Below are 15,070 nucleotides of genomic sequence, written 5' to 3'. Positions count from 1 at the left end.
TCAAAGACATTGGGATTCTCTGGTGGTTCATACCTTACGAGTAAGTCACAGAAAGGAGAAGTTAAAGTGTATGCATTGCAGGACATTGTGGCTCAAGTCCATAGTCCCAGATACTTTGGAAGCTGAAGCAGGAGAAGCCCTTGAGCCCAGGAATTCTAAGCCAGTTCGGATAACATAGAGAGACCCTCCTCCTAAAAAATGTTTAAAAGCATGCATGTTTTCTTAGAGTAGTGATGGAGGTTAACAATGAACAGAATTAGAATTAACTATATTTGATACCACACTATTGCAAGGCAAATGTAAACAGATAAGTTACTTATTTGTTTATATGAAGAGAATTTTCTATGAGGACATTAATTCTAATGAAATCTTGAATCCTAAGGGAAGAGGCTTTTAATCTCTTTTGGTGCTCAGAAACTTTTTAGAATTTAAGGAAAGTTTAGTACTTTATTTCCATAAAAATACTGAATACCAAAAATGCATTTTGCAAATAATTTTAGGGAATTCTTGGACTCTCTAAAGCTCTTCCATTGGTGTGAGCTAAAGACTGCTTTTCCTATATGGCACCACCAGAACTGGTAAGGTAAGTCAGACCACAAATACGCTTCTGGTCTAAAACTAAGTTAATCTTTAGTTACTTTCATCCAGGCCAAGCTCCTAATTATATTATCATGTCTCACCAGGATAGTAGTGAGATGAAGTGAGGAGCATCAATGCCAAGAAAAGAGAAGGCTTCTTCCCAATGTCTAGAGCAGAGCTAGCCTAAAAATCCCCTTGTAGGTTTTCCTAGGTGATCATGACAATAGAGAGGGACAGAGGAGGTCAGATAACTCTATCTGTTCCATAAGACAGAATTACTCCAAACAAGTAGGACAGAAAACAAGAGAAATGCAAACAAATTAAAAGGCCATGTGACATGGTGGCTGCATTTTTAACCTCTGTCATGAAATAAAATATTTCAACTTTAACATCTTGACACTGACTCATATCAGTGCTTTTCCTTTTCCAGAGTGGCCTACAGAAGGTGAGAACACATTCCCCTGTTTCAATTACTGGCCCTTTGGGGGATGTTTGTTTTCACAGATTTTTTTTTTTTTTCCCAAGAAAAACTACAGCTGAAATGGAGGAAAGAAAAAGGGGAAAAAAGAAAAGACTAGCCAATTTTTTCCAATTCTAGTCTGCAAAGGGATCCTACTAATATGACCCAGCCCCAGAAATTCTAATTTTGCATTTCTAGGAGAGAGCTCGGGATTTATGCTATTAATCAACAATCCTTTGTAAATTCCATTCTAATGATACATGGACAATATTTTGAGAAACACTGAGCTATGGTGTACTGGCCAGGAAGAGTAGATCTGTTAAAAGCAATCAAACATGTGGATGTGGATGTGCATGTGTGAGGGAGTGTGTATGTGTATATGTGTATGCGTATGTGTATGTGTATATGCATGTGTATGTGTGTGTGTGCATGTGTACTTGTATGTATATGTGCATGTGTATGTGCATATGTATGTGTATGTGCATGTGTATGTATACATGTGGTGTGTTTAGGGAGGAAAGTGTTCAAGGTTTTGTTCTAAGGTGAGATGGCAGGCGGAGCAAGAATGTAATGGACTCAATTAATAAACAAATTATACAGATTATTAGAAAGAAAAAAGATACAATGAAAGAAAGATTAATAGATCAGGGTAAGAGGATCTGAAGCACTGGGAGATAATTTCTAATGTTAAATTGGGAGGTTGGGGATAAGCCTCACTGAGGGGTGACATTTTAGCAAAGACTTGAAGAAGGTAAGGAAATTGACCATGATACTGTTTGGGGAAAGTTTATCCCAGGAGCGCCTCATGTGAGCTCTCAGGGTAAGTTCAATTGGTGTGGGACTGCAGTGGAGAACATGAGAGGGAAAGCAAATAATTATCTGGAGTCAGGACATGTAGTCTTGTGGACTGTTATAAAGACTTTGTTGTTTACTCTGAGGCAAACGGAAAGTCATCGGAGGATTTTGAGAGAAGAGTTACATCATCTTACTTATATTGTTAAGAAGTCATTCTAGCTGCTGTGTTGATAATTGACTATGGTTGGGGGTATAGGGTAGTAGAAATGTGAGAGTTATTCAGGAGAAAGATGACCAGTGTTGATGGTAAGAATTAGTACAAATCTGAATATATTGTTAAGAACCCCCCCAAAAAATTATTGATTGAGATAATGTGAGATAAGGTAGTATGATAGAGAAGAATAAAAGCTCCAAAAGTTTGACCTTGGCTACATGAAAGGACAGAGTTGCCATCAACTAACATGAGGACAATTTTAGGGGAGAAGACCATAAAACTCTTAGCTTTCTCCTACTCCCAGCAACAGAATATAGTAAGCTCAATGTCATACATATAGATTTACTTCCTTGACCCACTATATACCAGCTATTTGAACAACTCATTGAATCCTCATTTCCGTATTCTTAAAATGAAATAACAACATCACACTGAACAGGCAAAGGCTGGGAACATTCCTCTTGAGAACTAGAACAAGGCAAGGATGCTCACTCTCACCACTCCTATTCAACATAATACTGGAAATCCATGCAGAGCAATCAGGCAAGAGAAAGAAATACAAGGCATCCAAATAGGAAAAGAGAGAGAGTGTTATCTGTCTTCACTAATGATATGATGATAAATATTCCAAATATTTATCATATCAATAAAACTTTTGGAGTTTTTATTCTTCTCTATCATACTACCTTATCTCACATTATCTCAATAATTTGGGGGGGTTTCGTCACAATATATTCAGATTTGTATTAATTCTTACCACCAACACTGGTCAATATTTATCATATTTGGAATATTTGGAATAAATATTCCAAAACATTCCTGGAACTGATAAATGACTTCAGTAAAGTTTCAGGATACAAAGTCAAGGTATAAAAATCCACAGCATTTTTATACACCAATAATGTTCAAGCTGAGAGCGAAATCAAGAATGTATTCCCATTTATAAGAGCAACACAAGAAATCATAAATGACACAAACAAAAGGAAAAACATTCCATGCTTATGGATTGGAAGAATCAATATTAAAATGGACATACTACCCAAAGCAATCTACAGATTCAATGGTGTTCCTATAAAACTACCAACATCATTTTTCACAGAATTAGAAAAAACTATTCTAGCATTCATATGGAACCAAAACGGAGTCAAATAGGTCTAATATGAAGAATTTATAAATACTTAAACAATTAAATAAGTAAACAACAAACAACTCAATAAAAAGTAGGCAAAGGACACGAACAGACACTTCACAAAAGAAGACACACATGCAACCAACAAACATGAAAAAATGCTCAACATCATTAGTCATCAGAGAAATGCAAATCAAAACCACAATGTGGTACCATCTCACACCAGCCAGAATGGCAATTATTAAAAAATCAAAAAAAGGACAAATGCTGGTGAGGCTGCAGAGAAAAGGGATGGGAATGTAAATTAGTTTGGCCACTATGGAAAGCAGTTTGGAGATTTCTCAAAGAAGTTAAAATAGAACTATAATTCAACCCAGCAATCCCATTACGAGGTTATAGCCAAAAGAAAATAAATAATTTTACCAAAATGACATGCGCATATGTATTCATCACATCACTATTCACAATAGCAAAGACATGGAATCAACCTAGGTGTCCATCAACAATGAATTGGATAAATAAAATATGGTACAGATACACCATGGAATACTTTGCAGCCGTTAAAAAGAATTAAATCATGTACTTTGCAGCAACATGAATGCAGCTGGAGGCCATTATTTTAAGCAAAATAACTCAGGAACAGAAAACCAAATACTGCATGTTCACACTTAAAAGTGGGAGCTAAACTTTGGGTACTTATGGATGTAAAGATGGTGACAGTAGACACTGGGGACTACTAGACGGGGAAGGGAGGAAGGGAAGCAAGGGTGGAAACACCAACTGCTGGGTACTATGCTCATTCTGTGTGTGATGGTATCATTGATATCCCAAACCTCCATAGCATGAAATATACCCATGTAACAAATGTTCCCTCTAAATTTAAAATAAAAGTTGAAATTTTTAATAACAATTCTAAACATAAATAAGTTAATTAAATAACATCCATCTTGTCTGCCTTGTAGGTTGTTTTGTGAGAAACAATAGTGATAATGAATGTGAAAATATATTAGGGTGCTCTATTAGAAAGTTTGAAGATTTCATAATTTTAATTAGACTTAATAGTTCCAAATTATGATTTTTTAACTTAATTGTAGAAATACAATAAAATATAATAAAACCATTTATTTTATACCTAAAATGTGCTAGGCATTGCATAAGACAATTTGAATATACTCTTTCTAATTCTCACAGCAACTCTCAGGTAACTTTACAGATGCGGAAATAAAGTTCAGAGAATTTAAGTAAATTCCCAAGTGCATGCAGATAATAAATAGTCTAACCATAATTTAAATTCACTCTTTCTGCTACAACATACAGCCTTACTAGTAGATAGAAATTATCAACTAAATCTTATAAATTGTGGTCCTGTTTTTTTGTTTTTTTTGTTTTTTTTTTTACAAATTTTACAAGCCTTATTACTGTGGCAAGAGAACAGCAGCAGCTAAGCTGGGAGCAAATAACTCAGCAGAAGCAGAGCCAAAACTTGATTGTAAAAGAAGGCACATCTAAATATTTTTGGTCTAGGAACAATGAGAAAGGGCCAGCTGAGATTAGTAAGGCGATTTCATGCATAGACCCTGAGATTACTTTTCCTGTTAACTGAGGGAATCCCATGTGTTTAAGGGCTTTTCCTAAAGTGTAAAGACTTTATAATCCTACTTAATTCATTCAGTGAAATGCCATTATGTACTGTTTTAGAATTTTCTTCTGCTAAAATGAATGGCACTTACAAAAGGCATATTTTTACTCATTTGATGAACTGTCAAATAAATGTAGGCTATATAATTTTATAAAACCAGTGGTCAGGGGTGGGGAGTTAGGTCACTTTAAGGATTTTTTTTTTTGGTTGGTTTAAATTTTATTTAATAACTGAGTAGAATCTGTTTCGTTTTTGTTTTACAATTTGTCTTGTTATAGCATTTGCTACAACTCTTCTCTCTTCTCTTTGAAAACTGTACTTGTTTTTGAACAGGAAAGCAAAGAGAAAATATTGTGCCTTTTAAATAATCCATGCAGTTCATAACTCTTCCTCTGGCCTATAAATTATTATCAGTGCATGAAGTGAAGCTAGATTTGAAACTACTGCTTTGATCTGATGTTTTGATATTTTTCTTATTAAAACAACCAAAATGAAGTAAATTATTAATGTCTCTTTTTTCTTCCTACACAAAACCAGTCATTATTTACTCTTGTGTTTTTTACTTGCTCATCTTAAAGATTTGTATTCCCTCTTTCATCATGCCACAAACCTACTTCAGAGTCATTAGTCTGCTCTTCATTAGAACGAAACAAAATCCTTTAACATATTTTTTCAAGGGCTATAGATTGTATGGGAAGATAAAATATATTCCTACTTCTAAATACCCTTGCTCATGGGAATACACCCTAAGAGACAGTGATTCCCAAAATAACCTTGAGATAGGTACACAATCATAGATATTCAATGCATAAAGAATAATTCATCGCATTACACAGAATCCCTTCCTTACTTTCCAGCTTAATTACTCTTCTTTGTTAGGTAGTCCCATTTATTCTTATTCTTCCTATTATTATAAATTTCATGAAAATATTAAAAATTTCAAATTCATTGGGTTATTTCATCTTTATGACAACCATATGTTATTGGCACAGAAAATATTAATATAATTCTTCCAACTTGTTGACCAATAAACTGAAGCCAAAGCAACTCATCTACTTAATTTTAAATGGCTCCTGTGTAGCCTTTGGTGTTGCATCAGGTCTTCCGCATTATCTGTTGTTCTCTTTGGGAAGTGATCTATGGCAGCACCTGATCTTTTCTAATTCCGCCTGCCTTGCTGGTCATCAACAGGCTTCCACCCTGAGCTCATTATTAATGCCGGTTGTGTCTCATTGGGCTGGTTCCATCCTTAATTTGATGATCTGGAGTGGCTCCTAGAGCCATCTATTGAGCCCCAGTGCAACCAGGAGTCCTTGAGTTCAGTTTGGGGTCTCGTCTCTGATTTTTGATAACCTCTTCCTGTGTATTCTGTTAAGTCCCATGTTCCATTTTAGGTACATATAATTAAAATAATCCAGTAAAAATCTGATCCTACACAAGAGCTGAAACTCAGGGATAAACTGTGGAATTAAATTTCTGCAAGTCCATTTTCATTATTGACATATTTAATGTTGGCAAATGTACCAAAACAAATTTGATGGCATAATTATATTTGTGTTATATGTATTTTACATTGAATTATATTAATAAAAATGTATGTCCAGAAAAAGAATAAGCATCTTAGTATGATCAACTACTTCTAGATTAATATTAACATTAATTTGCTACTCATTAATTCATATTTTATCTGCTAGTTCTTGTGAGAAAATATTCACTGACAGTTAAGTTTTTAAAAATTAGATTTATGGGATAAAATGTCAATAGAATAAATTGAGAGACTTCTATTCCTTAAATTTATTTTTCAACTAATAAAAAACTAACAAAAACCCAAATGTTTCTATGCAAGTCTTTTTGAGGACATGTGTTTTCATTTCTCTTGGATAAATGCCTAGGAGTGGAACTGCTGGATTATAGGGTAGTTTTTAAATTTATTTGTTTGCTGTTAAACAAGAAACTGACAAGCCTTTGTCCAAAATGGTTGTGCTGTTTTACTTACACTCCCACTAATTATATAAGAGAATTTGGTTGCATTTTCCTGATATTTAATGATGTTGAGCACCTGGTCTTGTGCTTATTGGGCAACCTTCTTTTGTGAGGTCTCCTCAGTTCTTTTGTTCATGTTTCAGTTAGACTGTTCTTTATATTTTTGAGTTTTATGAGTTTACTCTACATCTTGGATATGTCCTTTGTCAAATGTATGTTTTGCAAATATGTTCCATTCTGTAGCTTGCCAGTTGACTTTCCTAATAGTGTCTTTTGATAAGTTTTCTCTTTTTTTGTAGGGCTATCTCTTTCTGCATCCTATCAAGAAATCTTTTCCAACCCCAGATGGCAAAAATTTTGTCCTATGTTTTCTTCTAGAGACTTTATAGTTTTTGCTTTTATGTTTATAACCCACCTTAAAGTAATTCCCCTAGTTACCCTAGTTTGCCAACACAGTTACAGATGTTTCTGAGTCATAGCCCAGATTTGAAACTCACTGGTTTTAAATACGAATTTAGGAACAAGTATCTTTAACCTTCCTCACTTGCTTTCTCCTACCACTTCCTCTCAGTAAGTTGTTACATTATGGAATTGGTTCATATAACCTTTGGGATCCCTCACAATATTAACAAAACCTACAGCTGCTTCCTATCCCCTCTGCTTAGAGGGCAAGCGAGTATGTTTGCCAAGCATCACAAAGACCTATAGGCTGAAGGTTAACTTTCAAGGTAGTCAGTTGACTACATGGGCATCTATAAGCTATGATCTGAATGGGCAAGGAGCCCTTGGATTTGACATGCGTAATGGCCTTGGTCAGTCACTGACTTACTGTGTGATTCTGATCAAGCCTCTTCCTCTCTCTAGATCTTAATTTTCGAATGCATCAAAAGAGGGTCGTGAAACAGACCAGCTTTGAAATTCCATATTCCCTTCATACCTATGATTTTTAATATCTCACCATCAAAAATGAACATCTTTGGGTCCTGAAGGGGTCTCAAGGAACTTTAAGAGTTTCATATTACGTTGGGATGGTAACATTTTAAATTTCTTTTTTTTTTTTTTTTAGCGGGGGGAGACGGAGTCTTGCTCTGTGGCCCAGGCTGGAGCGCAGTGGCGCGATCTCGGCTCACTGCAAGCTCCGCCTCCCGGGTTCACGCCATTCTCCTGCCTCAGCCTCCGGAGTAGCTGGGACTACAGACGCCTGCCATCACACCTGGCTAAGTTTTTTGTGTTTTTAGTAGAGACGGGATTTCACCGTGTTAGCCAGGATGGTCTCCATCTCCTGATCTCGTGATCCGCCCACCTCGGACTCCCAAAGTGCTGGGATTACAGGCCTGAGCCACCGTGCCCTGCCGGGAACATCTTAAATCTTATCAGCAGACAGATAAATTGGGATGTGCTGACAATTGGCTAAGAATGAGGTCGTGTAAATGACAGACGGTGTATTAACTGGGAAGGAAAGGGAGGCTGGGTTGTAAGACTGAATAGTATTCCATTGTGTGTATATAACAAATTTTCTTTATCTGTTCATTCATTGATGGACACTTAAGTGGATTCAGTATTTTGGCTATTGTGAATAGTGCTGCAATAAACATCAGGGCACAAGTATCCCTTTGATATACTGACTTCTTTTCTTTTGAATAGACACCAAGTGGTGGTATTGTGAGATCATGTGGTGGTTCTATTTTTAATCTTTTGAGGAATCTCTGTGTTGTTTTTCACAATGGCTATTCTAATTTACATCTCCACCAACAGTGTACAAGGGGTCCCTTTTCTTCACATCCTCATCAGCACTTGTTATCTTTTGTCTTTTTGATAACGTGATAATAGCCATTCCAACATGTGTGAGGTGACATCTCATTGTGGTTTTAATTTGCATTTCCCTGATGATTAGTGATGCTGAGCACTTTGTTATATACCTGTTGGCCATTTCCAAGTCTTCTTTTTTTTAAATTATACTTTAAGTTCTGGAATACATGTGCAGAACATGCAGTTTGTTACATAGGTATACACGTGCCATGGTGGTTTGCTGCACCCATTAACCCGTCACCTAGGTTTTAAGCTCTGCATGCATTAGGTATTCGTCCTAATGTTATCCCTCCCCTTGCCCCCCACTCCTCACCAGGCCCCGGTGTGTCATGTTCCCTAAGTCATCTTTTGAGAAATAGCTGTCCAGGTCCTGGCCTGGCACTGTAGGGGCCTGGCCACTCAGTCTACAAGTGCTAACCAGGAACCTGGGCCATGAGGGCCTGACTGGCTCGGGTTTCACCGGGGAGCCTAGTGTTATGGTCTGAGCAAAACTGGGTGCTCACTTCCCTCCTCTTTCCTGCAAAGTAGGTATTTCTCTCTGTACTATGCTAGGTAGGTTGGAGAAGGCTGACGTGTGTAATGTGCAACTGTCCTTCCTACCCTCTTCAGCGTGTCTTTCCTTATTCCTGTGTTATACTCAGGTGCTGTAATCTCTTACTTGGTTTCATAGCACTGTGAAGGTATTGTTGTACATGCATAGTTGTTCAAATTGATGTTTCTGCATTGAGAGGAGTGCTGACAAGTCCTATTATGCTATCTTGTGCCATCTTGCTGATGTCACTACTTTACCTATTTTTTGATGATGCAAAGAGTAGAGAGAACAGTTTTATTTTCATGAAATAAATGATAAGAGTTGAAGATGAACTAGAATATCTACATGAGGCAGGTATGCAGGTGAAGAGGGGGTTTGATGTTTTGGGGTGTTATTAGGCAAGAAGGTACAGCCCAAGAGTGCACAATGGTGAGGCAGAATAGTGTTGTAAACAGAATGGGATGCTTCCACAGACTGTGGGGATATTAGGTAATCAAAAAGTTAGACCGTTTTTAATATGTGTTGCTATGAAACATCTGCTTGGTGAAATGTAAATAAAGGGTAGAATTGCATCTGGGGAGCTACAATTCTTTAAATTTGATACTGATTTCAGACTGTATCATATGGGTCATGGCTTCAGAAGTATTATATTATTCTATTATATTCTATTTATTATATATTTCAAGGTAATAGTGAAAGGAATAGTAACGATTCACTGCTTTGGAAATGGAACTTGGCTGGGGCATTGTGAGACTATCTTCAACCTTCTTGTGAGAAACATAGACTGGCCACTATGACAAATGAGAGTGGGAGAACGTGTAGTATTATCTTTTGACTCAAGAGCTGAACACTGTGACCATTAGTCTATAAGCAAAAAGTAGTTTGCATTAGACATAGAGAATAGAAAACACAATTTGTTATTTCTAATTGTGTTAGAACAAGAAGGTAGGAAGGTAACTTCTGTGGATGCTATCGAAGTATTTTTAGAGATGTAGTTCCATGGAAGGAAATAAATGGGTCCCTAAACATAAATCAATGAAATTAGTGACACTGCTTGAAAATGTCTAGGATATTGATTTAGACTTTTTATTTTTCTACTCTGTATCTTATAACAGGGAAAATAAAACACAAAAACAGTAATCTGAACTTAATGAAGAGCTTACTAAAATAGCAGCGTATCTTTTAAAAAAATAGGCGAGGGAATATTTGAAAAACTGGAGTGCACGGTAAACAGCATGCCCATATGGCATGCACAGTAGGGTATTAAAGAGAACCAGCTTGTGAACTTACCAGTCTAAGCTGCTTCAGTCAGTAATACATCATGGACATCTGATTGGGAGGATCCCAGTCCATTTCATGGAGAAATAAAAATCATATAACCTACCAAAAATGAATGAAAAATCACAATTAACTTTCTCAGGGAACTAGATACATAATTAAAAGTATTTTCTGCAAACTCATGGAAAGCTAATATATTGTAAATCTTATAAGCAGAAGCACTTAAAAATAAAATTATATAAATTTTATCATTTGCTTTTCCCAAAATGAAATAGTCTTTCTGAAACTATACTTGTAGTCAGATTTATAGCCATACAATTATAATAAAGCAGTAAGGATAAGATAAGGACCTCAATGAATATAACTGGGAGAATTTAATTCAATAGATTTTGTCAGACATCTTGAAAGTAGTTGAATATTATCTTGAAAACATTTCTTCAGTAGCTAAAGAATGGGTCAAGGATCTTGACTAATACCAATAGCAATATACTTAGTGTACTTTACTGATACATTTACTTTATATAAAAATGTTTGTTTCACAAAGATTTGATGCATATGTCATGGGAAAAATAATATAGCTAGATCTTCCCGACAACATGGTGTAGTAAATATGTTTTTGTAATAGAAATTTTATTTCTCAGAGGAGATGGGTTGAAACCCTCATTTCTTCCCTTTCTCCCTACAGACTTTACTCTTCTATTTACTTTGGAGTGTGAACTGTGGTTCTTGATAAATGAGTGTGTTCCACTTTGCTCTGAATAATAATTTTTAACAAGAGACATGTATGGGGTGCAGGCGGGTGGTAGAGTAGGGTGGAAGGACCTGTCATGCACAGACAAATGCATACAAAATCTTTGAGTAGAATAAACAGCTACAAATAAGAAGATTATCTTTCTTTCATTTCCGTGATGACACTGTAGTTAACTAATACGAGAGAAATAATGCCAACCACAAAAATCTATCAAATGCTCACCGTGTTACATGGTCCTCTGTCCTCCAGATACATTATTATATTTACAAACAACCCTGCAGTCTATTCCATTTGACATATAAGGACACCGAATTCAGAGGAACTTTAGTGCTTTAGGGTAGGCCAACTCTAGTTATAAAGAGCTCCAAAGTAAGCTACTACTGTGGTTTTTCCACCTTAAATAAAGCAGATAATAGAGATGTTCACAAGTCACTAAACAAATGCTGCTCTCTCCTCTGGCTGATCAAATAATGTGCATTTTCCTCAACAGCAGGGCAGAGGGTCAGTTTCCCCTTCTTTGGTATTTCAAAGGCTTTGAGAGACTAAATTCTACACCATTAGAGATATATTTTCAACTTGAAAAGAAATTACCATATTTAACAGAGAGTGAATTACGTTAATTCATAACACCAAGAGGTGCCACGGAAGATGTCTTCTCCATAAAAGGAAACCGTAAAACATAATTGAATGAGATTATGAGGGACATAGGCTTATTATTTTTTAATTGAAACCTACATGATAACTTTCCATGAAACAAAAAACTGTGCTCATCTCTCAGTGTACATTACAAGTCTTCCACCTGCGGGGCTGTAGGGCTGTGTTAAGCTCTGTGGGGATCAAGGAAAGTAGAGAGAGTTTGAAATTTAAGTCTAATATATGGGGGGAAAAAAGAAGGAAGAAAAAAATAGGAAAAGCTTGTTTCTATTATGTTTTGGTTTTTGTAGGAGTAGAGTGCTTGCTTTTTATTACTTTATTTTTTTAGTCAAGGTCTCACCCTGTTCCCTGTTGCCTAAGCTCTGGAGTGCAGTACACACTCACGGCTAACTGCAGCCTTCACCTCCTGGGCTCAAGCGATCCTCCCGCCTCAGCCTCCCACAGTGCTGGGATTCCAGGCGTGAGCCACCATGCCTGACTGGAATAGAGGTTTTTGATTCAAGGTGACTAGCCTGCTCTTTGCTCAGGTCTCTTGGGCCACCTCATCTTCCTCAAATGTAAGGACTTCCTCACGTATCATTCTCCCTTTCATGCTTGCTCTCCTCTCTCCCGCTGGAGCCTCTGAGATAAACACAGACTTAAGCAAACAACAACAACACAAACATCTCCTGGGAAAGAAACTCCTTCACTTGTTTTGTCTCACTGAAGCTAAAGCTCCTCTCCTGCATGCCTAGTCTAGGACATCATATGATTTTTACAAAAATAAACAGCATTAAATTCAAAGCCTGTGTACCATCTAGTATACCATAAAAGACTGGCTAATTCATTGTTCTTATGCATTGTTTTGCATGAGTATACATTTATTTTCTCATCATTTAATTTCTCCTTTGTGATCTTCTTATTTACCATCTCCTAGTTGCAGAATGACTCTTGCTTCTCTTTCCAAGTCATCTGAGTTGCAATTAGATTAGCTCCTCTTTAGCAATAAATGAGTTAAAGAAGAATTTGGCAGAATCTAGGTAGCCACAGATGACTTCATAGTCTGTGTGATTTTGGGGGGTGAAAGGGAGAATACACAGCAACAATATAGAGATTTCTACTGCTTTCTAAATTACCTTCCTCTCCTATTGAACTTAGTGTGTCAGATACTAAAGGCTCCATTGAGGCCAATGATATATTAAGCTGCAACAGCACTGTGTGTATACTCATGTCTGTAAAGACATCATCACTAATAATCCTTCATAAAGACTTAGAGGTAGGTTCCTGTTCATTTCCTTACCTTTGGAATAGTTTATCTGATGCCCTAAGAACAGAACAGGTATTAGTCACCATCTTTGTTCAATGGCTTAAGTTCTCTGTTCTTTTCTTTTAGAAATTAAAAGCCTATATTTATCAGAAAGCTAGCTCCAACGAGTATTCAGAGGATTAGCTGGAAATATGATTTATCTTCGTGTTAGAAATGCCATTTTATTACAAAATATTAATATCATCAAGCAGATAAAATACAGAGTGAGGTTAAGAATCATGCTGTATGAATTTCCCATCTAAATGTTACTATCCTCTGAAGTGAATCAGAAGGTGCTTTAGTATTAATAAATATAATAGAATACAAATCTCAGTCTAAAATTAGACACATCTATTTTGGATTAAATTTCTTAGGGTCCCTCAGATAAGCCATAATGATAAAGACAACAAAAAAAGTGAGTTGATAGCTATTAGAAACATTTTTAGCTCCCACGTCACATTTAGCTAACAAATAATGTTTTTATGTTAAGAATATACAATTCAAACACTATAGATGTATTATATTTTAGTCATATTTTCATTATTACACTTTGTTTTTACATGTTTACTTACCATAATTAAATTGAAAAACTCTAAAAGTTTGCTGCTTCTGAGGAAGTTAGTGGTTACTATAAACCAGTATTGTGTGCTGGTTACCAAGTTGTCTTGAGTTTGGTAAGACAGACGCCTACACACATTACAAGCTGCACGAAGCGGTTTCCTTACAGATAGGTAACAAGGGACACAGGAGCCTAGGATTCATTGCCAGCCGGTCCAAGTCTCAGGAAACCGGCCCATGGCAGATGGAGTCTCCTCTGCGCATGCGGCACTCGCACTGTAACTGAAGGACCCGGAAAATAAACCTGCCCGGGTTTTATATCATGGGCGATACGACGCTCTGGACTAAAGCACTGAAGGAAATCCTGTATCTAGGACACGGCGCCGGGAGAGGTACTAGAACAGAGTGAGCTCTTCTAGCCAGTTTCGCCTTATCTCAGGATGTGGGATTTTTCGAGTATTCTACAGTTATTCTTGAGAACTACAAGTGAGAAACTGGGGAGAGCTGGGCCAGTCTGAGCCTACCTGGAGAACTATCCTGAAGTTACCACATTTGTGTTGAAATAATCAATGATAAAGAGTTAAAAGATAATCTTTTCATCTGTGTCATGTGTAATTTTATTCAAAAGAGTTTGAGTCACATGAATACTAACATTAAATCTAATTTAGTTAAGCTTAAGAACTCATTGTTTTTATTCAAATATGAAGTTAAACTATGAACTTAGAATTATTGATATGGCAATGCTGGTTATAAACATCTATTTACAATTCCATGAACTCGTATATTGAAATCAATAAGCTTCTTAATATCCAAAAATGAAATTGTCAGAGGCAATTGTACATTGATAAGAGAATCTTATTACTTCCCCAAATGCTGACACACGCGGTGATTTCAATATAAGTATGTAGTTGACAGGTGAAAATATTTGCCTATCTCATAAAAGGTTTCAAATTTTTGTTCTGTTTTAACCAATCAGTAGCATGTCATAGTGACTAAATCATTAAAACTCTAAGTCAGACTCATTTCAAACACAGGCTCTGCTCCTTACCAGGTCTGTGATGCTAGACAAGTTCCTTCTTCTGTCTAAGCTGTAGTTTCTCCATCTGTGACATGAGTATGATAATTCTTACCTCATAAGATGGTGTTAATGAATAAATTGTATAATTCCTACAAAGCATATAATTACTCCTTCCTGGGTGACACAGCGCGAGACTCCGTCTCAAAAAAAAAAAAAAAAAAAAAAAAAAAATAATAATAATAATTACTCCTTGAATCTCAGTTATTATTATTATTACTGATTGTGGAAATCACCTCCTGTGCCCTGACGTTGAATAGTTTCTACATCCACCTTATCTGTATGCATTTCCTTATGGTAGATTAGAGATGGCTGCAAATTCTTTGACG

General features: G+C 36.3%; 1 long non-coding RNA gene across 1 annotated transcript in view; it reads right to left on the bottom strand.

The window, feature by feature from the left end:
• The window catches only part of LOC103879597, a 78,495-nt gene extending 63,637 nt beyond the window's left edge, over positions 1-14,858 (bottom strand). The window contains exons 1-2 of the long non-coding RNA XR_002518635.2: positions 13,681-14,858; positions 10,431-10,520 (exon numbers count right to left, since the gene is read on the bottom strand). This is a non-coding gene — a long non-coding RNA (uncharacterized LOC103879597). The remainder of the gene's footprint in view (positions 1-10,430; positions 10,521-13,680) is intronic.
• Positions 14,859-15,070: the final 212 nt, after the last annotated feature.

Source organism: Papio anubis, chromosome 19 (assembly GCF_008728515.1).
Source record: "Papio anubis isolate 15944 chromosome 19, Panubis1.0, whole genome shotgun sequence".
NCBI classification, from domain to species: Eukaryota; Metazoa; Chordata; class Mammalia; order Primates; family Cercopithecidae; genus Papio; species Papio anubis.
This window is presented reverse-complemented; position numbering and strand designations above follow the sequence as displayed.